Here is a 24,384-nt window from a genome sequence, read left to right on the forward strand (position 1 = left end):
TAGGCATAGAACCCAGAACCCAGAACCACCAAGCAAGTTTATGCTAATATGGTACCTTAGATTGGAGATATAGAGACCTTCCAGATGGGGCAATTACCAGAATCACCAAGTGACTTCATCCTCACCCCTCAACCTCCAAGAAAAAGGTAGAAAGGTGATGGTGGCTGGAAACAAATCTCCATAAACTTTTGAACCTCAGGTGAGGTCCACACATGTACAAGTACATTTCAGAATTTGGAAGATGGAAAGGTAATGAAAGCAGGGTAACAGCCTAGCTCCATAGGGAGTCACAAAAAGACAACTAACCAACAAACATCCTCTTCACAAGAGATCTGATGAGCTCCCTTGGCTGGAGCCAAGGGAGACTTGTGGAATAGAATGTAGAATCTGAATTTAACTACAGGTACACTGAATGGATAGTCAGGCACTGTGGCTTGTAACTGTAATCCTAGCTACTCAGGAGGATGAGATCTGAGGATCCCAGTTCCAAGCTAGCCAGGGTAGACAAATCCAATTATCTTAGCTCCAGTTAACCAGCCAAAAGCCAGAAATAGCATAGGTATGGCTCAAGTGGTAGAGTGCCACAAACTAAGAGCAAGTGTGAGAGCTTGCGTCAAAGCCTCAATACCAGCACCAAAAAAAAAAAAAAAGAAAAAATTAAAATGGATACCCAGCTGGTGCCTTCTTGGTGTATTATGGCTTCAGAAGTGTTCTGTGCTGTGTGAAGTGTAAGAAAGAGATATCTTAGCCGGGCGCTGGTGGCTCACGCCTGTAATCCTAGCTACTCAGGAGGCTGAGATCTGAGGATGGCGGTTCAAAGCCAGACCGGGCAGGAGAGACCGTGAGACTCCTATCTCCAATAAACCACCAGAAAACCGGAAGTGGCGCTGTAGCTCAAGTGGTAGAGCGCTCGCCTTGAGCTGAAGAGCTGAGGGACAGCGCCCAGGCCTAGAGTTCAAGCCCCACAACCGACAAAAAAAAAAAAAAAAAAAGAAAGAGAATATCTTCTAAGAAGATCTGACATGTAGCTCTCAAGTAAAGGAATTATTATTTTGATGCTAGTCCTGGGGCTTGAACTCAGGACTTGGGTGCTGTCCCTGAGGTTTTTGCTCAGTTGGTGCTCCACCACTTGAGCCACAGCTTGACTTATGGCTTTTCTGATGCTTGATTGGAGATAAGAGTCTCACAACTTTCCTGCCTGTGCTGGCTTCAAACAGAAATCTTCAGGTCTCAGCCTCCTGAGCAGCCAGGATTACAGGTATGAGCCACCAGCATTCAACAATATTTTTTTAAGTTACTTGTCCAATAGAGATTATCTTCTACAGATAATATCAGAAAGTCTCAGTTATGGTATTACACATAATTATTTAACAACATCTGGTTTAAACTCAGAGTTTTTTGTTTACTACTTAAGCACTCTATTACTTGAGCCACTCACTTAGTGCTGCACATAATTTTTATAGCTTAAAACAGCTTTGGGGGAAACTAAGAGACCTCCAACTGAAATAACAAATGAAGCTTTTCAATACATATTCCTTTAAATATAGTATTTCTGCTTCAGATAAGCCTGATTTGAGCAGTAATTCCTCAAATAATTACAGTATAGATGTGAGAGTCTCACTATGGAAACCCAAGCTAGCCTTAAACACAATCCTCATGCTTCACTCACTTGAGAGTTAGGGTCACAGGCATGTGCCACCACAGACGCAAGCTTTCTTCTAGTTCTCTCTTCAGCTGTGCTTTGCATTAAAGCCAATTCAAGTTATAGAAAATGTCCATCATATACCTAATTTAAATGACTAGTTCTCATTTTCAAACCAATCAAGTAAAACAGAACTTTGTCAAGTAAGATCTCACTTCAATGTAAGTTAAATAAATCCCCTTTCATGACATCTAACTTTCCTACTACTAATTCAAACTTAGGAAACACAAGGCTAGAGGCTTCTGACCATATGAAACAAGGTCATGCCCCTCTAGTATTTTTTTTTTTTTTGGTCAGTCGTGGAACTTGAACTCTGAGCCTGGGTGCTGTCCCTAAGCAATTCAGCTCAAGGCTAGCACTCTACCACTTGAGCCACAGAGCCACTTCCGGTTTTGAGTGGTTTATTGGAGATAGAGTCTCATGGACTTTCTTGCCCTGGCTGACTTTGAACCGCGATCCTCATATCTCAGCCTCCTAAGTAGCTAGTATTACAGGCATGAGCTACCAGCGCCCAACCCCCTCTAGTATTTCTAACCTAAGCCTCTCATTGAACCTCTGCCCCATGTCACTCTCTAGGACTGGATATTCTGGAATTTTTCCTTCCTCTGGGCCTCAGATTTTACTGTCTGGACCAGTGAACCAAAGTCATAAATAGGATAAGAGTTACACCTTTCTTTTGTGGTGGGAGGAAGGACCTTTGGATAAAGCAAGATGGAGAAGAATTGGAAAGCCTCAAGTACTTATTGTTAGAAAAGAAAAGATGATTTTTAGTTTCAAGTCCCACCTGAACCTAAGGATGTGAGCAATAATTCCTGTGAAAATTTAACCTTATTTAAAGATTGAAAGTATTTGTCATAGGGCATTTTGTCTATGATTCAGGCAGGGTAAAAATATTTACTATCTACTGTTTTCTTAAATTTCTACTTCAGTAAATGTAAGAAGTTATTATAAAATCGCAGTTCTGCTCATGGAAGTAGCCTGGATTCTTAACGTGTTAAATAAAGGCACTTCAGGCATTAATTTCACCAGTTTTCTTTCATCTCATGGAAGTAGCCTGGATTCTTAACATGTTAAATAAAATCACTCCAGGCATTAATTTCACCAGTTTTCTTTCATTAAGTATGAAAAAAAAAACCACTGAACTTTTTCAAAGAACTACTAAAAAATGAATTTGTCTCAGAATATTTACATACATAGAATAACACCCACACAGAGACAGCAGAGCTGTTTAATAGATCAAGCCCTGACTGGAACGACTAATGCGTGCTGGACGTGATTTAACTTTGAGCATAGCTGCCAGCTATGATTTGTCCCAATTAAAGCAGTTCTACATTTTAGTCACTAAGACTTGACTCAATCAAGTGAGAAGAAGATTGAAAATGTCAAATACCTTTAAGAAGATTCAAAAGTAAATAAGGAGGGCTAGGACGTACTTTTGTGGCAAAACACTTACCTAGCAAGTGCAACATCCTGGGTTGGATCCCCAGTACCAAAAAAGAAAAGACAAAATAATAGTTTTTAAAAAGCAAATAAGAAGAAATGAGTATCTAATATGATTTCTAAAAAAGAATATTCAAGAATCCAGAGATAGGTTCAGCACTGTTCTGCTACCATCTGACAGGTAGTCCGGCCTGTTAAAGTTAAAACTGTACACAGAAACTTGACAATATAAAAAAAAAAAAACAAACCTGTATACAGAACACCAACGGTTCACAAAGCATGGTGGTGAAAGCCTATAACCCTACTGGGGAGGCTGAAACAGGAAAATACTGAGTGTGAGATCATAACTGTAGAGAGACACCAACTCAAAAAACAATTATTATTATACATAGTAGAAAAAGTGCCAGTAGTATCTCTAGCAAACTATTTCTTATAAACAAAGGGCTCATTCAAAAGGTAAGTTGTGAGAGCAGGCCAGGCTCCCAAGCCCAAAACGAAGACCCCTATTGAGCAAAGGGAGAACACACATTCTCTGTATGCTAAAGGTCAGAGTCTGAAAGGGAACTAATACTCAAGATTTAAATCCTTAAAGTGTGTACAGCTTAACTATTAGCTTCCTATCAGCTTAGCTACTTACTTAGTGGTGGTGTGGGGAGAGGGAGTTAAAGTATTCTATGTTCATCAGTTTGCCTCATAAAAGGGCAGACATAGGCAAGGCATGGTAAAACACAACTGTAATTCCACCACTAGGAAAGGCAGAGGACAGAGGCAGGAGGATTATGAATTAGAGGCCAGCCTGGACTACAGTCAGATAGATCCTGTCTCTAACCAACAAAAAGAATGGTAAGAAAATAACTCCTAAGCCAGGTAATCCTAGCTATTTAGGAGGCTGAGATTGAGGACTGTGGTTCAAAACCAGCCCAGGCAGGAAAGTCCACTAGACTCATCTCCAAAAAACTCAAGAAGAAAAAAAAGTGGTAGAGTACTGGCCTAACCTTGAGCACAAAGAGGCTCAGGGAGAGTGCATAGGCCCTCAGTTCAAGCCCTAGGACCAGCAAAAAAGAAAGTAACTCTTAACTCTTCTTAAAATGATAGCAAGGACAAAAGCCACTTTTTAGTTTTCTGAGATGTCTCCTTCTCTAACAGCACCCAGGAATTACACTCATAAACAAATCTATAAAGTCAAAAGTTGTACCTCCAGGGCTAGAGGAGTGGCTCAGGTGATAAAGCACCAGGCAATGAACAAAAGGTTCAGATACCAAGTTTGAGTCTCAGACAAAAAAAGTTGTGTTTCAATTTCCCTCACTACTCCAGAAGAGAAGAGCTGCAACAGTTCTTGGAAACAGTGTAGTTTCCTACGTGTTCCCCGTCAACATGTAAAATAAAGCCACTATTACTTCCTAAAGTAATCAATGGCCAGCTTATGAATGTGAAAGAGGCAGGTACCTAAAAAAATCACTAATTTAAAAAAAAGCATAGCTAGATGCCAGTGGGTTGCACTTGTAATTCTAGTTAATAAGGAGATTGAGCTGAAGGATGGCAGTTCAAAGTCAGGAAGGTCGCTAAAGTCTGTGAGACTCCTTATCTCCAATTAAGCATCAAAATACTAGAGGCTTGGCTCAGATGTAAAGAAAGAAAGCTGAACAGGTTCCAGAGACCCTCAGTTCAAGCCCCAGGTCCCCCCCCCCCAAAAAAAATCATTACTAAGAGTAAATTTGAGGTTTCAAATTTACATGGAAATATTTAAATCCAAAATGCTGATTCATTGAAGCTAATGCTCTTTATAACAAATCTAGCTTCCTGGATTACAGACGTACTCTTGGGATTCAAAAACTTGCAAATCTTACCTTCTTTTCCACTGTTAAACTGAATAGGTGAATAAAGGGGGAAAAAGACTGTAAAAGAAAAAAATCAGGCTGGGACTATGTGCCTAACTGGGCCTAGTTTCCAGCAGCACCTCTACTCCTTCTGAATTCCCCCCCAGTGAAAGTAGAAATATAGCTATTGGATCTAACCATAAACATGAAATGTATAATGAGAGCCAAACTGCATATGAAAAACCAGAAATGAGACAGGCACTGGTGGTAGCTATTTTCTATAATCCTAGTTACTCAGGAGGCCAAGATCTGAGGCTTGCAGTTCAAAGCCAGCCTGGGTAGCAAAGTCCATGAGACTTTTATCTCCAATTAATCACCAGAAAACTAGAACTGGCTCTGTGGCTCAAAGCAATAGAGATAGCTTGAAGCTCTAGAAAAACTCAGGGACAGCACCCAGACCCTGAGTTTAAGCCCCACAATGCCCACGTCCCCTCCCCCCCCCAAAAAATAAAGAATCATAAATGCTAGGTGGTGCTGGTAGCTCACACCTGTAATCCTAGCTACTCAGGAGGCTGAGATCTAAGGATCCAGATTTGAAGCCAACCTGGGCAGGAAAGTATATGAGGATCTTATCTCTAATTAAACAGCAAAAAGCTGGAAGTGTGACTCAAGTAGCAGAGTGCCAGCCTTGAGTAAACAAAAGAAAACAAAACAACAACAACAAAAACACTCAGGAACAGTGTCCAGGCCATGAGTTCCCCAGAATTGAACCATAAAAATGTGTACATCTGTCTCTGAAAAGCAATTACCAGTATCAGTACCTCCCTGATCATTCAGAGAATCTACCTACAAGAAAAATGCATTATGCTAACATTAACAACCTATTAACACTTAAATTTTAACTCTCTTTCAGAATACATGAAAAATGAGTTTAGATCTTGCTCTTCTTTCATTTTTTTACTCACCTCAAGACCAATATTTAGTCTCTATGTCTTAAAAATATGTTTAGATCATTTTACCACAATAGAAATCACATGGGTTTTTGTTGTTGTCTTTTGTTTTTAAGATAGCAGCTCTCCAAAGGAACAGTACAAGATATGGAAAATGGAAATTTTAACATTGTTGATGAGAACTGTTTTGGCTGACATGGAAATTTCTTCCAAATAACAGTAACACCTCTGGATATTTTCCTCAAGGAAATGAAATGTGGTTTGTAGTTAAAACCTTAGCTCTGTTTGAGCAATTAATTCCTATTGCCTATAATCTTGGTGCAACAAAATGAATCAGAGAATGTTTGTATGTTAGGCAGATTTTTTCCAGTGGTATAGGATATACAATAGGAATGTATTACTTTTAGAAAAAAAAAAGTTGATGCATTTTTAATGTGCTTGGGGAAAGGTGGTAGGAAATGGTGCAGAATGGACTCCTATATTTCACTATAAATTATTTAAGTTCCATCTATATATCTTATACTTTGATAAAAATGTGTTCAAAAAGTAATTTTAATTAAGGATATCAAATTTACTACTTTTAGTAGTTAAAATATGTAATAATAGCATGATAATAACAATTTGAGGTTTTTTGGTTTTGTTTTTTTGTGGGGCTTGAACTCAGAGCATGGGTGCTATGTCTCTGAGCTCTTTTGCTCGACTAGTACCCTAGCACTTTGAGCCACGGGGCTACTTTTTGTTTTCTGGGGTTAATTAGAGAAAAGAGTCTCACAAACTTTCCTACCTGGGCTGGGATCCTGATCTGAACCAGGATCCTCAGATCTCAGCCTCCTGTATAGCTAGGATTACAGGATTGAGCCACCAGTGCCAGGCTTTGAAGATGTTTTGTTTTGTTTACATGTCTTGTTCTTGTACCCTTTTAAAAAAAATTGAAGCCAGTTTTCATTATGTGTTTAATTTTTAATCTTCAAATGGCAGTAGGGGAGGCCCAATTTAACATACCCATTTATCCATTTTTGTGTTTGGTGACTCTTAATCAGTCTTCCCTTCCATCATCCTCCCCCATCCTCTCTCTCTCCCTCCCCACCTGTCACATTTCCCATTTCCTTTATCTCTCCCTCCCCACCTGTCACATTTCGTATTTCCTTTATCTGTCCCTCCCCACCCATCACATTTCCCATTTCCTTCACCACATATGCATACAATGAGTATTACCACCCATGCATACATGGAGTATCACAACTCACAAGAATGCACACTATTACTACCTTGTGCCACCCCGCTCCCCCGCCCCCAAGGCTTTGTCCCAAGCCTCTTTGTGCTCAAGGCTAATGTTCTACCACTTGAGCCACAGTACCACTTCCAGATTTTTCTGATTAGTTTACTTACTGGAGGTAGTAAAGAGTCTCACAGACTTTCTTGCCTGGGCTGGCTTCCAACTGAGATCCTCAGCTCTGAGCCTCCGGAGTAGCTAGGATTACAGGTGTGAGTCACCAGCTCCCAGCTTTTTTTTTTTTTTTTTTTGAGACAGTCTCACTTTGTAGCTCAAGCTAGTCTGGGACTTGCAATCCTCTGACTCTGCCTCACAACTGCTAAAATTACAGGCACGCAAATACCTGGACACTAAGTAGAAAAAAAAGTCTGAGGAGGGGGAGGGGGGAGGCTGGGAAGGGAGGTGAAGGGTAAACAAAGGAGGAGGCTGCAATGCTTGGTAAGAAATGTATGCATTATCCTGCCCATGTAATTGTAACCCCTCTGTACAGTATGTTCTCAAATAAAATAAAATAAAATTCAAAAAAAAAAAAAAGTCTGAGGAAGTGGAGGTAGGGCTCAAACGTTAGAGCTGCCAGCCTTGAGTGAAAAACCCAAACGAGAGCTCTAAGCTCTGAGTTCAAGCCCCAGACACACACAACACCTCTCACTTCTCCTCTCTTATCCTCCCCTTCCCCCCTGTCTCTTTTCTCTCTTTCTGACTAGTAAACTCTTAACACAAATTCCAATAAAATATTTCTCCTTTTAACAATTCATCTGAAGCACAAGCCTGCATAAAAAAAACTGTTGAGACAAGCTGGGTGCTGGAGGCTCATGCTTGTAACCCTAACTACTCAGGAAGCTGGAATCTTGAGGATTGTGATTCAAATCCACCCTGGGCAGGAAAGTCCATGAGACTCTTATCTCTGGGTAACCACCAAAAAGCCAGAAGTAGATCGTGAACAAAAAAGCTCAGAGACAGCATTCAGGCCCTGAGTTCAAGCCCCAGGACCAACATGCACGCACATACAAGTGCGTGCACACACATAGCTAAAGGACAGGAGCCGGGAATGTGGCCTAGTGGTAGAGTGCTTGCCTAGCATTCATGAAGCACTGCATTTGATTCCTCAGTACCACATACTCAAAAAGGCTGAAGTGGTCCTATGGCTCAAGTGGTAGAGTGCAAGCCTTGAAGAAATAAGCTCAAGGATAGTGCCCAGGCTACGAGTTCAAACCTTAGTACTGATACAAAAAGAAAAAGAAAAAACAAACAGTAGAGGAAAATACCAAATAAGTATATCATCCAAGGAAGGAAGAGATAGTGTAGACAGTAGATTAGAAATGTTCTCTCTGGCTGGGCACTGGTGGCTCACACCTGTAATCCTAGCTACTCAGGAGGCTAAGATCTGAGGATCACTGTTCAAAGCCAATCCAGGCACGAAAAGCCGTGAGACTCTTATCTCCAATAAAACACCAGAAAATCGGAAGTGGTGCTGTAGCTCAAGTGGTATAGTGCTTGCCTTGAGCTGAAGAGCTGAGGGATAGCACCCAGGCCCAGAGTTCAAGCCCCAGGACCAACAAAAAAAAAAGGAAGAAATGTTCTGAGATTCAGATAATGAGAAGTCAGAGTAACAAAGGAAAGGCTTACAAGCGAAGAAAGAGTATGAAAAGAACAAAAGACAACTTAAAAGCATAGAGATGACAAAGAGGGCTGGGGATGTGGTTCAAGAAACAGCAATAACTGCCTAACACGCACAAGGCCCTGAGTTCAACCTCAGTGATGCAAAAAAGAGAAGGGAAGAAAGGAGAGACCTGACAGCCAAATCTAGTCATAGTATAAACCCACACTTTCCGCAGAACAAGAATTTGCTGTGTCTATTCTTGTGTGGTAGGCTAAGACTGAAGAAAGACATTGTTGCCACTCCCTCTATATGAATAGAGCACCATTTTGAGAGTGGGCTTACTGTTTGAGACCTAGATACGCTAAGCACATGAAAAGAAACAATTATGGCTCAGGAAACTGGGGACAGCGTGCCATAGTGTCTAGAAGGGAGACAGCCTCTAGGGGCTGTGGGGAGAAAATCTGATGTAGGCCAGCTGAGAAGTTTAAGCAGGCTCTGGGGTTGGTGATGCCACCTGTTGAGTAGACAGTTTTCAGTGTCTGAGGATCACTGAGAAAACAGCTCTGAGACTAGAGCTAGCAGAGTACTCAACCTTTGATTCCCAGCTGCCTTGGGGTGGAACTGAGAGCTGAGCATGGTTCCTGTAGACTACTACTCTCCACAGCCTCCTCGGATGGGCAGTCTTAAAACGCTGAGACCAGGAGGCCCAGTGCCAAGTCCCTGAGTTTCCCCCTTCCAACCCTGCATCAGTGGCCTGCTTGTACTCCTCACTTTCTTGTGTAGTCAGGGGACACCCTTAGGCTTGGATGCTCATTGCTTCTAGGGTGGTAAGCTGAAGGCGCCCCATCCAGCATGGCTCCCAGACCACAAAGGCAAGCTTCTCAAGTGGTAGCAGTCTTTTAGTAGACAATTCCTGCTTGCCAAGGTGGGCACTAACTACTTAGTCCCATCCTACATGACTTTTTTATAGACTCACTTATACTAGGCAAGAACTCTTACCACTGAGCTACACTCTAAGTAAAATTCTTTGTTTCATTTTTGCCTTGTCTAACTAAAAACCCATTGTTTATACTGAGTCTTATATATCTTTTCACATGTGAATTTCTTAGTTTGCTAAGTTTTCAACTATAAATCCATTTCACATTTTATAAACCATAACAATGTGAGTTGCACTCACAAAAAACAAGACAGAGGTTATTCATTAATGGTGCTTTGTTTTGCAGATTTTAGATTATATTCTGCAATAAAAATCCACATATAGGCTGACACCAGTGGCTCAAGCTATAACCCTAGATACTCAAGAGGCTAAAACCTGGGGGATTGTGTTTAAAGCCATTGCAAGCTGAAAAGTCCAGGAAGACTCCATCTGCAATTAACAAACAAAAAAAGCAGCTCAAGTGGTAGCATCAGGCAAGCTCAATACTCTGAATTCAAATTCCAGTACTGAAAAAGAAACAAAACACCGTTACCAAAAACCTCTGCTGGCTAGACAAGGACTTAAGAAGTCAAGGTAGGAGGATCATGAGGTTGAAACCAGCCAGGGCTAGTGCATTTCAGTCTAACCTGAGTTACATTTCACACCCTGTCTAAAAAAACAAAAAAAACAAAAAAACCCTTCTCAAAATCCCATTCATGTATTCCAGGCTGGCCTCCACTCCTCAATCCTCCTGCTCAGCCTCAGTGCTGAAATGACAGGAGTGCATTGCTACAACCAGATATAAGAATGTCTATTTCAAATCTACAATCTTCCAAATGAACTGTTAAAAACAAGGTCTGAAGTAATTTCAAATAAAACCGCTGATACATGGACTGTACTCAAAACAATACAAGAAAATCTCAATCCAATGAACATATCTAACTTATGGCCCTTAAAATAGAACCTAGCCAGGATGGTGGCTCAGGCCAATAATCTTAGCTATTCAGATCTGGGCCAGCCCAGGCAGGGAAATCCATAAGGCTCATCTCCAATTAATCACCAAAAAGCCAGAAGTGGACCTGTGGCTCAAGTGGCAAAGCCCTAGCCTTGGGCAGAAAAGCTCAGAGACAGTGCCAACTCTGAGTTCAAGCCCCAGGACCCCCACACCTGGACACATCCACACACAGGCACAGGTGTGGGAGTGTGTACACACACAAAATACAACTCCTAAAGAAACACAAGCATTTTGTTCTCCCTCATTTGTGAAGTCAGAACTTACGATAATTAGCAAAGACGGTGAGCCTAACTTAGGGGACATCTCGGTTACACAATCCTGGGATATTATGCTCTATCTGATGTATTGCATTGCAGGTTGGCAATGCAGTTCTGCAATACATCACAGAGGAGCACAAGTTGGGCAGAGATTTTTTAGCCTTTCTGATGCCAGATTCATCTGATAGTTTGGTAAAACCTATAGAACTTTTATCACAATGTTTTCAGCACTTTTTTTGTTTTGTATTACTGGGTCTGAACTCAGCACCTTGTGCTTGCTAGACATGTGCGTCTTACCATTTTGAGCAAGGGCTCCAGTACAGTAAATGCTTTTAAATGTATAAGCTAAAAGTAAATGTCAAAATATTTTTATTGGCTATTGTGAGTTCTAAAAATGTCAATTAAGATCTAGTCATGGCTACAATAATAACCACAGTAGTTTGAAACAAACTGATTTTGTTGGAGAGTGGGGGGATATATAAGAAGTGTGCTCCCATACTGATATTGGGGCTTAAAACACGGGGCCTGGGTGCTATCCCTAAGCATTATCACGCAAGGTTGGTAGTCTACCATTTGAGCCACAGCTCCACTTCCAGCTTATTTTTTTTGGTTGTTAATTGGAGATAGGAGTCTAATGGACTTTGCTGCCCACACTGGCTTTACACAGCGATCCTCAGAGGTTTCAGTCTCCTGAGTAGCTAGGATTTCAGGTGTGAGCTTCATTTCTATTGGTAACAAAATTACAGGTACTGCTAACACAAGTACAGTTTTCTGCCTACATTCATAGTTGAAGAAAATTCCAAACTGCATTTAGAGTCATGGTATTCAGTATACACTGTGGAAAATGAAACCCTGAAACTTATGGGCAGGGATGGGAGGAGGAAACTGGGGGAAAGGAAGGGGTGACATTGCCCAAAAAAGGAATGTACTCATTACCCAACTTACCAAATGATAACTCCTCTGTAAGACACCTTAATAACAATAAAATTGTATTAAAAAAAGAATTTATAAATGCCTTGCTATTCTCCAAAATAACTCATACCAACAAAACAGAATAGTTTAATTAGGCTTTCATTCATTCATTAATTTGCAGAATATCTGCGCTGTGAAAAGTACTGGGTTAGATCCTCAGCACACTGGGAAAAAATTCAGAAGGCTTATACTGAGAGAACAAAAATCACAATAGAGAGGACTGATTTTCAAACAATGACCAAACATGACATTTAGAATACCAGAACATTTTAAAGAATTTCTCCTTTTTACAATCACTTACTTAAATCACACTCAATAATATTGAGTTTGATTTGTATCAAGAGGGTATTAGGAACAACTGAAAGAGCACAAATCATCAGAGGTACCTTCAAAGACAGTCCTGCAGCCAATCTCACTGTTGTTTATTTATAAGTACTGTAACTCCACAAGATTAGTGACCTTTCCATAAGACTGTCATTTGCTGATTTAACCTGCTCAAACATGTCTTCTAAAGTACTCTGCCATTCAGATCCATTGTAAAATCTCTCATGACCCTCCACTGCCCAAAAAAGAAAAAAAAAAAAATACAAGGAAGAAGAGGATAAAGGGAAATGATACTTTATTGGGGCAAAAAAAAAGAATGAATAACATACAGAATTGGTCACTTAGAACAATATACTTAAGAAATATTACCTGTATCCAAACAAATAATTTGGTCAACATTGGAAGTGAGAACTTTCTGATTATAAAATAGAGCTGGCCACTGTTCACACCTACTATCCTAGCTACTCTGAGAATCATGGTTTGTAGCTTGCTTGGGCAGATAAATCTCTAATTATCCAGCAAAAACCCAAAAGTAGAGGCATGGTTCAAGTGTTTAAAGAGCCAACAGAGTAAGCTCAACAATCTGAGTTCAAGACCCATTATTAACAAAAAAAAAAAAATTTTTTAAGCAAAAGGAAAAAAGAAAAAGAAAAATAGAGCAATTACATGATAAGGACTTGCTTGCACACCTAAGTAGAAAAGGTTGACCAGTAATATTCACCAGGGGCATCGGTCACAGCAATGGAGAGAAAAATGGTGATTTAAGAGTCACTTACCAGGGGCTAGGAAGGTGGTCAGTGGTGGAGTGCTTGCCTTGCATGCTTGAAGCCCTGAGTTCAATTCCTCAGCACCACATAAGCAGAAAAGGCTGGACGTGGTGCTGTGGCTCAAGTGGTAGAGTGCTTGTGTTGAGCTAAAGAGCTGAGGGACAGGGCCCAGGCCCAGAGTTCAGGCCCCATGACTGGCAAAAAAAAGTCAGTTACCAGATTGGTACAGCAGTGAGCCCACCATGTGGGGAAGTGTTAAAATGACTCAGAGATTTAAAGCCAAGTTACTGAAAGAATGACTGAATCATAGCTGGGTGCCTGCGGCTACATTTGTAATCCTAGCTACTCAGCAGGCTGAGATCTGAGGATCGCAGTTCAAAGCCAGCCTGGGCAGCAATGTCCGTGAGACACTTATCTCCAAATAACCACCAGAAAACTGGAAGTGGTGCTATGGCTCAAGTGGTAGAGAGCTAGCCTTCAGCTGAAGAGCTGGGAAACAGCACCCAGGCCCAGAGTTTAGGCCCCACAGTCGCCCCCCCAAAAAAAATTAGATTCAAGTATTAGCTTTTGAAGATGTACCTGGATACATTTACATACATTCCTCCAGAAAAGTTGTGTCTCAACCATACCACACTATATCCCTGGAGCTTGTGGCCAGCCTGAGCTACAGAGAGATTCTGTCTTTAAAACACAGAAACAAAAGTAACTCATAGCCTTTTATCTCTCCTTCCTATTAAACTGTCCTTAGACTGTACTTATCTTTATAGAAGTATTCTAGTTAACAGAAACTGGCAAAACTAAAGGTAAAGTAAAATCATTCCTATTTACAAGACACTAGTGAAATGATGAAACAGGCTGTGACTAAAGCTGAAAGAAGAAAAGGCAGATGGCATGCCTCCTGAGGAAAGCACTCACCCTTTCTTGGGTTCCTATCCAGAAATCAAGCCTGAACTGATTTCGTTTGTCCCACATCTTCCATTTAGCTACCAATTTACAAGAAATACTAGAGATAGAAAGGGTGTGCCAAATTAGGACATGCAAAGGGCATATTCATCAAAATCCAGAAGAGGGAAACTAGAAGCAAAAAATGACTTGTTTCCTTTAACAAAGTAGAGAAAAATAAGGGCAATTTGGAGATTAAAATATTGCAGAGACACACCAACCAAATGTAATGTGTAACCCTGTCTGGATGCCAAATCCAATCAATCAATTATTTTTAAAAATAGTTAACAATTTCTAAATAAAAACAGCTTAAGGACAGAAACAAATAAAAACCACTTAGGAAAAATCTGAATCTGGATATCTGGTCAAGTTATTTTATAGAAGTGGGATGATACTGTGATTATGATTTCAGGAATCCTATCTTTCAGATACATATGCCAAAATACTTGTATATGAAACAATTTATGTAAGTTTTGCTCCACAATAATCCAGGAGGTACCTGGGGAGTAAGTAGGAGTAGAATTGAAACAGTAGTGACTCAATTGTGTTTTGAAATTTTCCACACTGAGGCTGGGCACAGGTGGTTCCAGCTTGTAATCCTAGCTACTCAGGAGGCTGAGATTTTAGAATCACAACTGGAAGGCAGCCCAGAAGCCAAATTTGTAAGAGAAGCTCACTTACTGCAATTAGCTAGAGGGGAAAGAAAAAACAAAAAGCTAAGAATACAGCAGTGAGGCTCAAGTGGTACAATAGCCTTGAGGAGAAAAAAGCTAAGGGAGGAGAACACCCTGGTGCTGAGTTCAAGTCCGCGTCCTGGCACATGTGCACACACATAAGTTTCCACATTAAATCATTTAGAAGGTAAATGAGATGAAAGAGAATGGGAATATAGCACAAAGGCAGAGTGACCACCAGCCACAAGGTACCATGTTGGATCTCTAGCAACCACCAAAAAACAGTTTCCTCACTGGTTTAATGGAGAATAAACTCAAGCTAGGAAAACCTGGGTCATATCTTTAATTCTTCTGCCCTCTCAGTTTCCTACATATGGTCCACCATCAAAACCTGTTTCCCCTTCTTTTATGTTCCCGCTGGTGCCCTGCTTGTCTATTCACTTGGTCTCTCCCACTCTAAGGGAATATGCACTATCCAGAATGATGTCCCTAAAATGGAAAACCTCACTCAGTCTCACCTAAAATCTGTAAACTGCCTTCAGTCAACTTTAAGAGTAGTCCTTAAGTTTCTCATTATCTGGCACTCTTGTCTGCTTCTACTCTGACCTGTTTCTGTATGTTACCTTTAGCTCTGATGTTTAAGAACTCCTGTGTGAACTGCTCCTGCCCTAGCCTACCTAGCTCCTTCATTCATCCAGTAGGAAATACGCATTTTCTCCTAGAGGCCTACCCAGATAGCTTCTCAACTGGGTGTCTTCTCCACCTACACAACACAGTATTTGTTCACACAGGGAGTTTGTACTTCCCTAACACTCAACAGTTTGTAAATAATGCTAGCTGTGGGTAATTACATGTTTTCCAGGTGGATTATAAATTCCAAGAAGGCAAGAGAATCTTCTCTGCTGAATCCTAAATTTCTCATAGTGGCTGTTTGTCAAAAACAAACCGCTGAATATACAAAATTTCCACCTTTCTGTTTTCCTCAGATTCCAGTTCCATCCCCTTATGTCCTCATTTGCAACAAAAACAGCCATGTAGGCATTCATGTAGAGATCTGACTCCTGCAGAGGAACGCAGGAAGTGAACCAAAACCCAACGGGAATAAAGGACATTAGAAGTTGGGGAGTTTATGATTTTAGAGAAAACTCAATTTTGTCAATCTGACAAAATGGGGTTAAGAGACACAGACACAGTTCCTGCCCAACCATTAGCCAAGTGTTCAGAGACAACGTATTAATTTAACCTCCAGACTTGTTTCCCCATCTGTAAAGTAACCACTTGTTCTAAGATCTTTCCAAAAGATAATATATCTATGCCTTGCCAGTTAAAAGGTTAGAGGATATCTAAACTACTTAACACTAACCAGTTTCATTGTTGGCATGAAACCAATTTCTTTTCTGTTGGCATATTTTTTCCTTTCTTAATCTGGGAGTCTACTACTCAGCAACAAAAATTACACCTTACCAAATGCTTTCAAAACATGAAATAGAAAATTCCAAAGGTCACTGTATAATCTGATGCAACAGAGTCCAAAATGAATAACTAAGATATATTTACTTTTAAAGCTGTTTTGCAGCCGAACACCGGTGGCTCGGACGTGTAATCCTGCTTAGGAGGCTGAGATCTGAGAATTGTGGTTCGAAGCCAGCCAGGGAAAAAAAGTCCTTGAGATGCTTCACTCCAATGAAGCACCTGAGAACCGGAAGTGGCGCTGTGGCTCCAGCGGTAGAGCGCTCCTCATGGGCTGAAGAGCTGAGGGACAGCGCCCAGGCCAAGAGTTCAAGCCCCATGACAAAGAAGAAAAAGGAAAACTTTAAGAAAACACAACTGTTGTGAGAACTAGACGTGGGGGAGGGGAGCGCTGTTACCCGCACTGCGGCAGGCCCGCGGTCACGTCTGAAGCCGGCCAGCAGGACCATCCTCCAGACTGGAGCGGGCGGCTCAGGAGAGACAGCAGAGCACCCCAGTCTCGCCCGCGGGCGGGACGCGCGCACGCGCACATACCCACACGCGCGCGCGCGCGTACACACACCCCTTCCTAGATGCCTTTGATTCTTGGCCATTTCCGTGGTCATCCGAAGGAAGCCTCGCCACCCCATGGACGGACTGCAGACTCCTAGGGTCGGGGCGGCGCGGGTCCGAGGCCTCCCCCGGCACTGTTTCAACCGACCGCCAGGGCGCGTTTCTCCAGACCCGAGATGCCGTCTCCGCGCCCCGGTAGGACCCGGCCGCACGTGTGCGCAGAAGCGCGGCGCGGGTCGCGCTCCCGGAGTCCCCGCGACGGGAGAGGCCGGGCCGCCCCGTCCGTCGCCACGGGGCCGAGAGTCTGGAGGCCCTCGGCGAGGATGCGCGGGGCTCCGGCCGGCCCGCGCCGCGCTCGAGTCGGGCTGCGGGGGCCGCGGGTCGCAGCGGCCACAGGTGGGCCGACAGGGCACGGGCAGCGCGGCCCCGCAGTGGCTCACGGGGCTCCAGCCAGCCCGCGCCGCGCTCCGCCGCGGGTCGGACGACTCCGCCCGGCCCGGCGCGCCACGTGAGCGGCGGCTGCGTCCCTCCGGCCCACAGCATCCTCTCCCCGGACCCCGGCGGCCGGGGCCGCACCTGGCCGCGGCTCGGCCGGAGACGCCGTCCTGGGACCTCGGGGTCCCCCCCCCCTCCGCCGGCGCCACGCGCGGGGCCACGCGGCCGCCGCGGCCGCGCCGCCCTCCCCGCCCGCCTCCCGAGGAGGTCTCCAAGCCCCGCGGTGTCTCGGACCCGCGACGAGGGCGCGCTGGGCCCGGTGGGGCGCGCGGACCGAGCCCCCACTAACCGTTAGGTGTGCGGCTGACGGCGCCGTGCGCGCGGCTGAGGCGGCGGCTCCCGCGGGCACGGCTGGCGTCCTCCGCTGCGCTCCCGGCGCCGCTCCCGGGGCCCCACACGGACGCCCCGTCACGTCCAGCTCACCACTGGGTCCGCGAAGCAGACGCGGCCGCCTTATAACCGCGGGCCGGAGCATGCGCGCCGGGGGCGGAGCCGGCGCTCGCGGCCGCCGCCCCCTCTCGGCGGAGCGCCTCGCGGTCCGCGCGTCGCGCGCCCGGCGCCCTCTCCTCTGCGCGCGCCCGCCCGCGCCCCCTCCTCTGTGCGCCTCTTCCCCTGCTAGCCCTCTCTGCGCGCGCCCGCGCCCCCTTCTCTGTGCGCCCCCTCCCCTGCGCACCACGTGACCCGAGGCCCTCGTGGCGCCCGGGCGGGAAGCCGGGGTCGCGCGTCCGGGACGCGCCGCCGGCCTCACTTCCCGAGCCGCGGAGAGGACCCTGAGGGCGTGGAGCCCGTGGACGGACCCGGGAAGACGCGGAGGGCCGCGTCGAGGAGCCGGCTCACGGCCCGGGAGGCGCTCGGCCCGGCGGCAGGACGGCGCGGCCTCCGGAGGCCCCGGAGAACGAAGGGAGGCGGCCAGGCTGCGGGCGTAGGGCGCGCGGGCGCGGGATGCCGCGGCGGGCCCGCCGGGGGCCTCGTCCGCCGCACCCCGAGCCGGGGCGGGGGGCCAGGAGGCGGCGGATCCGTTACGCGGAAAGCGTGTCCCGAGCTCCCACCGCGAGGCGGCCCGGCCCGCGAGCCGTGACTTCCCGGAAGTCCCCGAGCGGCGGGCAGCCCGCGCCCAAGGCTGAGCGTAGTGCGGGTGCGGGGACGCCACGCGCCTCCTTCGCGTGATCCCCGCCGGCAGCGGCGGTGTCCCGACGGCCCGGAGGCTTTCCGGGGGCCGGCGCCCGGGCCCCCGAGACCCAGCCCCTCCGGAGGCCAAGCTGGCGCCCGGGGCTCCCCGAGACCCAGCCCCTCCGGAGGACGAGGGCGGAGGCCGGCGACTGGAGGCCTGGGAGCCTCGCCCGCCCGGGGTCTCACTGCCCGCGCTGAGCCCGAATCGCCGGCATCATGGGCTCAGGCCTTTAGGTGGAGGTCCGCTGGGACGGCCTCACGCGGACCAGCGCTGTGCGGGTGTGTAAGGGCGGGTGCTGGTAAGGACCGCTGCTGTGCGGGTATGTACGGACCGGTGCGGGTGTGTAAGGACCGGTGTGGGTGTGGACGGACCGGGCGGGTGTGTAGGGACCGCCGCTGTGGACCGCAGTGATGGATACGCAGTGCTTGCAGCTCTGGGCCGATCTGCCTGGCTTCAGGGCGATCTCGGCTTCAGGGCACTGCCGGCACATAGCTGGGAGGCCACCGGCCCGCGTCCTCCACAGGTAATGGCGGCCCACGCAGCCCTATCACCAGTTCTGAGCTCACCCCACCCGGGTTCTGAGCGTTCTGCACCCCGGTTCTGAGGTGAAGCTCTCCCCAGTTCCAACCCCGGAGCAGGCACTGTGTCTAACATGAGAGTACACGTGGAGCTTCAACTCCGGGCCTTGTGTTTCTCTTTCTCTGGCAGTTAACTTAGGCCTCTCTCTCCCTCCGCTGGGCCTCTACATCTGCAGCCACAAAGCCCTGCTTTCCCTGGGCTTTTTGAAGAGCCAGTCTCAGGGACCCTTCATGCCAGGCTAGCTGCAAACTGTGATCTTCCAGATCTCCATGTTTATTTAGTAAGATTACAGGAATGCTTGGCTTGTTTGTTTTTTAAATCTTGAATGTCCACCTTTGGAGCTACAAAAGTAGTTCCATGAGACACTTCTTGTCTAGCAAGCCCTAAATTTGATCTCTTAGCACCAAGCAAAAAACAAAAAGTAAACCAGATTATAACCCTAAAAGCCTTCTCACTTAAACAGGAGGATTCTAAGCCCCACCTCTGAGCAGGGGCCTGACCGTGTATTTACAAGTATCCTCTTTTATTCCTGTTGTTGTTGGGCATGGGGCTTGAACACAGGGCCTGAGTGCTATCCCTGAGCTCTTTTGCTCAAGACTACGCTCTACCACTTTGAGCCACAGCACCACTTCTCATTTTTGAGTGGTTAGTTGGAGGTAAGAGTCTTATGGGGACTCTTCTGCCCAGGCTGGCCTTAAACAGATCTTAGCCTCCTGGGTAGCTAGGATTACAGGTGTGAGCCACCAGGACCCAGCTGCATCTTTTTTTTTTTTTTTTTTTTGGAAGACAGCTACCAAAATTATAGCCACCTCAGACCCAACAAAATCTACCCCTGATAGGCTCTGAGATCAGAAGACCTAGTGCTCACCTATAATCCCAGCAACTTGGTTTGAAAGTTCAGAACCAGCCAACCTGATCTGCATAATAAGGTCATAATAAAACTTGGTTTCAGAGCTAATACCTGAGCAATTTGCTGAATTTCCCTCTCAAAGTAAACTAAAGATAAATTGACAAGCCTGAGCTGTTGTAATAATCAAATGAAATAGTATTTGCTTGGTAATTCCTGGACAATGCTCTAATATGTCCTCTCTACAGTAGAGGCTGAGATCTGATTATTGAAGTTCGAAGTCAGCCCAAGCAGAAAAGTCCAATTAGCCAGCAAAAAGCCAGAAATGGAGCTGTGGCTCAATTGATAAAACACCAGTCTTAAGTGCATGAGGCTCTTAGTTCAAGTTCCAGTACCAGCACACACACACACACACACACACACACAATCTACCTCATAGGAATATTATAGTAATAAAATTGATATTTCAGATCTCAATTTCTTTATTGCCCTGGAATGGAACTAGAGCCTGCGATTACAGGTAAAAATCCTTGTTGTTCTGCCAAATTTTCTTTGTGATGTGAGCTATGAGACATTGAAGAAATAAACTAAAAGGCATAGGACCAGCAACTTAAGACTGAGAAGAGGATAGAGACACCCTCCATATTTTACACAATTGGAAACCAAGCCCAGAGAAGCTAAAAGAATTTCTGAAAGGCAGGAGTGGCACTGTGGCTCAAGTGGTAGAGCACTAGCCTTGAGCAGAAGTAGTTCAAAGACAGAGCCCAGAACTAGAGTTCAAGCCCCATGACCAAAGAAAAATAACAGTTTGGGGTTTTTTTTTTTTTGGTCTGGAACTCCAATTCATTCGGTTGCCAAAATGGAACCCCACCTTTATATGCTAATAAAAACATTCTTGAAATAAAACAAACACTGGGAGCAGTGGCTCATACTTGTAATCCTAGTACTTGGCAGACAGATCAGGAGGATTGGGTTTGAGTTCAACCTAGGCAGAAGACTCCCACGTCAACCAATAAAAACCTGCACATGATGGTATGCATCTGCCATCCCAGCTACTCAGGAAGCTGCTGGGACAAAAGAAACTTCAAAAAAATAACCAAGAGCAAAAAGATTCAGAAGTGTACCTCAAGTGGTAGTACACCTGCCTTAACAAGCCCTGAGTTCAAGCCCCGTGCTGCCAAATGGAAGGGATGCAAGGGGAAAGATTAGTGGCAAGATAAAAGTTCAAAATTGAAAATTCCAATAACAATAAGTAGTCTTCAAGTTGAGTAAGTTGCTTCATTGCTTTATCTGGAAAGAACAAAAATCAAATAACTGGGTGCTGGTAGTTCATACCTGTAATGCTAGCTGCTCAGGAGTCAGATCTGAGGATCAAGGTTTGAAGCCAGCACAGACAGGAAAGCTCATGAAAATCTTATCTCCAGTTAGCCACCAAAAAAAGCCAGACATGGAGGTGTGGCTTAAGTGAGAGATCTCTAACCTTGAGCAGAAAAGCTCAGAGACAGCTCACAAACCCTAAATTCAAGCTCTGTCTAGTACACACACAAGATTACAGTGTGTTTTCTTCAGCTAGTTGGAACCACTTAACATATATTTCCTCAGTTCCCTCATTTTTTATGTAATATAGGAAATTGTTATTCCCATTTCACTTAATATAATGAATCTTTTTAGTCATAATTAAGTGAAAATACTACTTGAAATTTATAATAAGCAAGGAATATTTTTACAAAAGTTATGAAAAAAATTCTTGCTAAGCAGACACCTAGAGTAAAGGAAATAATGTCAACCCTGAAAACATTTTTTCTGTTTGAGTGGGGTGATGGTGATTCACACCTGCAATTGAGATAGGAAGACTGTTTGAGGTCAGCCTGGACTGCACAGACTTCTACTGCCTCAGAAGAAAATAACATTAAGAACCCTCCCATTTAGAGCATCATCTAATTTTCATCTTATACATCAACTATAGTCCGTCTACTTCCCAGAGTCTAAATCTGGATCTGCAGAGAACTCATCATTTTTTTAAAAAAAGATTAATCGAGATGTGAGATGCAACTAGGCCCCTCCCTGACCTCTCCCAGTCTCTCCTCAGCTCTTCCTGCTGTATCTGGCCCTGCTTTTATCTCTAGCATACACCACTTCAGCACCCTAATCAGTTTCCTTACTAGCACCCTGTTAGCATGACATAATTTGGCCCAGACAGTTTGATAGAAAACAAATTGATTGCAATAAAAATTTCTTCAGGTGAGGAATTTTACTCTTTGTAGCTATGTTTTTTGTATCAATGTGTTTAATGATTTGGGTTGCCAAAAACTTGTTTTCCTGCTTCTCTGAGTCTTATAGGAGGTTTTGTTTTGCTTTTAGATTTTTGTTTGATGTATATATAAACATGTTTCTTCAAGGAATTATATTACATATACTATGAATTTTAAATAGCATGGGAAATTTATGTTTGTTTACTGATAGTCCAAAAATGACTTTATTATTTATTTGCCAGTCCTGGGGCTGTTTGTTTTGTTTTGTTTTTGGTGTTTTGTTTTGTTTTGTTTGTTTTTTTGTTTTGTTTTGTTTTTTGCTACAGTCTAGCATTCTACCACATGAGCCACTTTCTAGCTTGTTGATGGTTAATTAGAGTTAAGAGTTTCACTGGCTTTTCTGCCCAGGCTGGCTTCCAACCATGATTCTCAGATCGTAGGCTCTGGAGTAGCTAGGAGCACCTGCTCCTCCTGTCTTACCTTTTGCACAAATTCTAGGGCCAAATGTTAAGCCAGTTATTGTACTCTGATACGATTACCTTCTTGTGAGCATGTAATAAGGTCATTCACCTGTAGAGATAAGGTGAAAAGATTTCCCTATAAAATAAGTAGATGTCATTATCTGTCCTTTCAAAGAGATTCTTCCCACAGAAAAACTTGACACAGGGCTGGGAAGGTGGTTCAGTGGTAGAGCGCTTGCCTTGCATGCCTGAGGCCCTGGGTTCAATTCCTCAGCACTACATAAGCAAAAAGAAAAAAGCCGGAAGTGGCGCTGTGGCTCAAGTGGTAGAGCGCTAGCCTTGAGCTGAAGAGCTGAGGGACAGCACCCAGGCCCAGAGTTCAGGCCCCATGACCGGACCCCAAAAAAAAGAAAAACTTGACACAGAATGGTTGGGAGATAGCACTTCTGGATATGCCTCTGTGTGTGTGTGTGTGTGCGCGCACGCACGCGAGCGCATGTGTGCACATGCGTGCTCACACATGCACACACACATTTACACTGGTCCTGGACCTTGAACTTAGGGCCTAGGTGCTGTACCTAAGCTGTTTTTGCACAAGGCTAGCACTCTACTATTTGAGCCAGAGCTCCACTTACGGCTTTTTTTTTTTCTTTTTTTTTTTGTCGGTCTTCGGCCTTGAACTCTGGGCCTGGGCACTGTCCCTGAGCTCTTCAGCTCAAGGAAAACATTCTACCACATGAGCCAGAGCCACTTCCAGTTTTCTGGTGTTTTGGGGTTTTTTTTTCTTTTTTTTTTTTGGTTAGTTGGAGGTAAGAGTACTTTATCTTGGATTTGTCTTCCTGGCCTGGCTTCAAATCTTAATCTTCCATTTCAGCTTGCTGAAAGGCTAGGATTACAGACCTGAGCCACAGCACCCAGCTCTCATCCTTGGATTTTAACCAATAAAGGAGACACAGACAATAACAGAAAATTGTGTTGGAGTTAGAAAGTGAGGAATGGAGCCAGGCACAGATGGCTCACACCTATAATTCTAGGCACTCAGGGGGCTGAGATCTGAGGATTACAATCTGAAGCCAGACCAAGTAGGAAAATCTGTGAGACTCAATATCCATTGAACCACTCAAAAGCTAGAAATGGAGCTGTGGCTCAAGTAGTAGAGTGCTAGTGTTGAGCAAAAGTGCTCAGGGACAGTGCTCGAGTTTAAGCCCCAAGACCGGCACCATAAAACAAAAAGTGAGGAATGCCAGGCTGGTAGAGGAAGGAGGCAGCAGGCTAATCTCTTGTAGCCTTGTCTCTGCTGCAGTGTTTGAAAGAGGTGAGGCCCAGTGCTTGCCCCCTAAGTCCTCCTGATGCTTATGGTGACTGGTGAATGGCCAAGGGAAAGCTCAGACCTCAGAGCAAGAATTATAGAAGTTTTGTGTTGGACAGCCTCCTCACTGGCAGATCAAGACCCGAGTTTAAGTATAACTTCCTTACAATTTCATCCACAGTTTTCTCTATCCTAGACCCAGGGTTCCGTTCGTCAACAAGGTCATGGTGGCTGAAATGGCCACTGTGAAACTTCTGAACTAGATAGCCTTCAGCCCCAGACCTCACAGCCAAAATGAATGAGTTCTTTTCTGTCCATTTATTAAGACATGGTTTCAGCCCAACCAATGGTTCTTTTTTTTTGTTTTGGTCCGATCGTGGGGCCTGAACTCTAGGCCTGGGCGCTGTCCCTCAGCCCTTCAGCTCAAGGCTAGCACTCTACCACTTGAGACACAGTACCACTTCCAGCTTTTTTTTTTTCTGCTTATGTGGTGCTGAGGAATCGAACCCAGGGCCTCATGCATGCAAAGGCAAGCACTCTACCACTGAGCCACCTTTCCAGCCCAACCAATGGTTCTTGTCTGTAATCCCAGCTACTCA

The 24,384-nt window shown here is 44.8% G+C and overlaps 1 protein-coding gene across 1 annotated transcript in view; it reads right to left on the minus strand.

Annotated features, from left to right (window-relative positions):
- The window catches only part of LOC122118346 (monocarboxylate transporter 1), a 32,132-nt gene extending 14,574 nt beyond the window's left edge, over positions 1 to 17,558 (minus strand). Inside the window, exon 1 of the mRNA XM_042692301.1 lies at positions 17,456 to 17,558. The gene's annotated coding sequence lies outside the window, so the exon portion shown is untranslated. The remainder of the gene's footprint in view (positions 1 to 17,455) is intronic.
- Positions 17,559 to 24,384: the final 6,826 nt, after the last annotated feature.

The sequence above is a fragment of the Dipodomys spectabilis genome, unplaced genomic scaffold (assembly GCF_019054845.1).
Source record: "Dipodomys spectabilis isolate Male_0828 unplaced genomic scaffold, ASM1905484v1 ptg000148l, whole genome shotgun sequence".
NCBI classification, from domain to species: Eukaryota; Metazoa; Chordata; class Mammalia; order Rodentia; family Heteromyidae; genus Dipodomys; species Dipodomys spectabilis.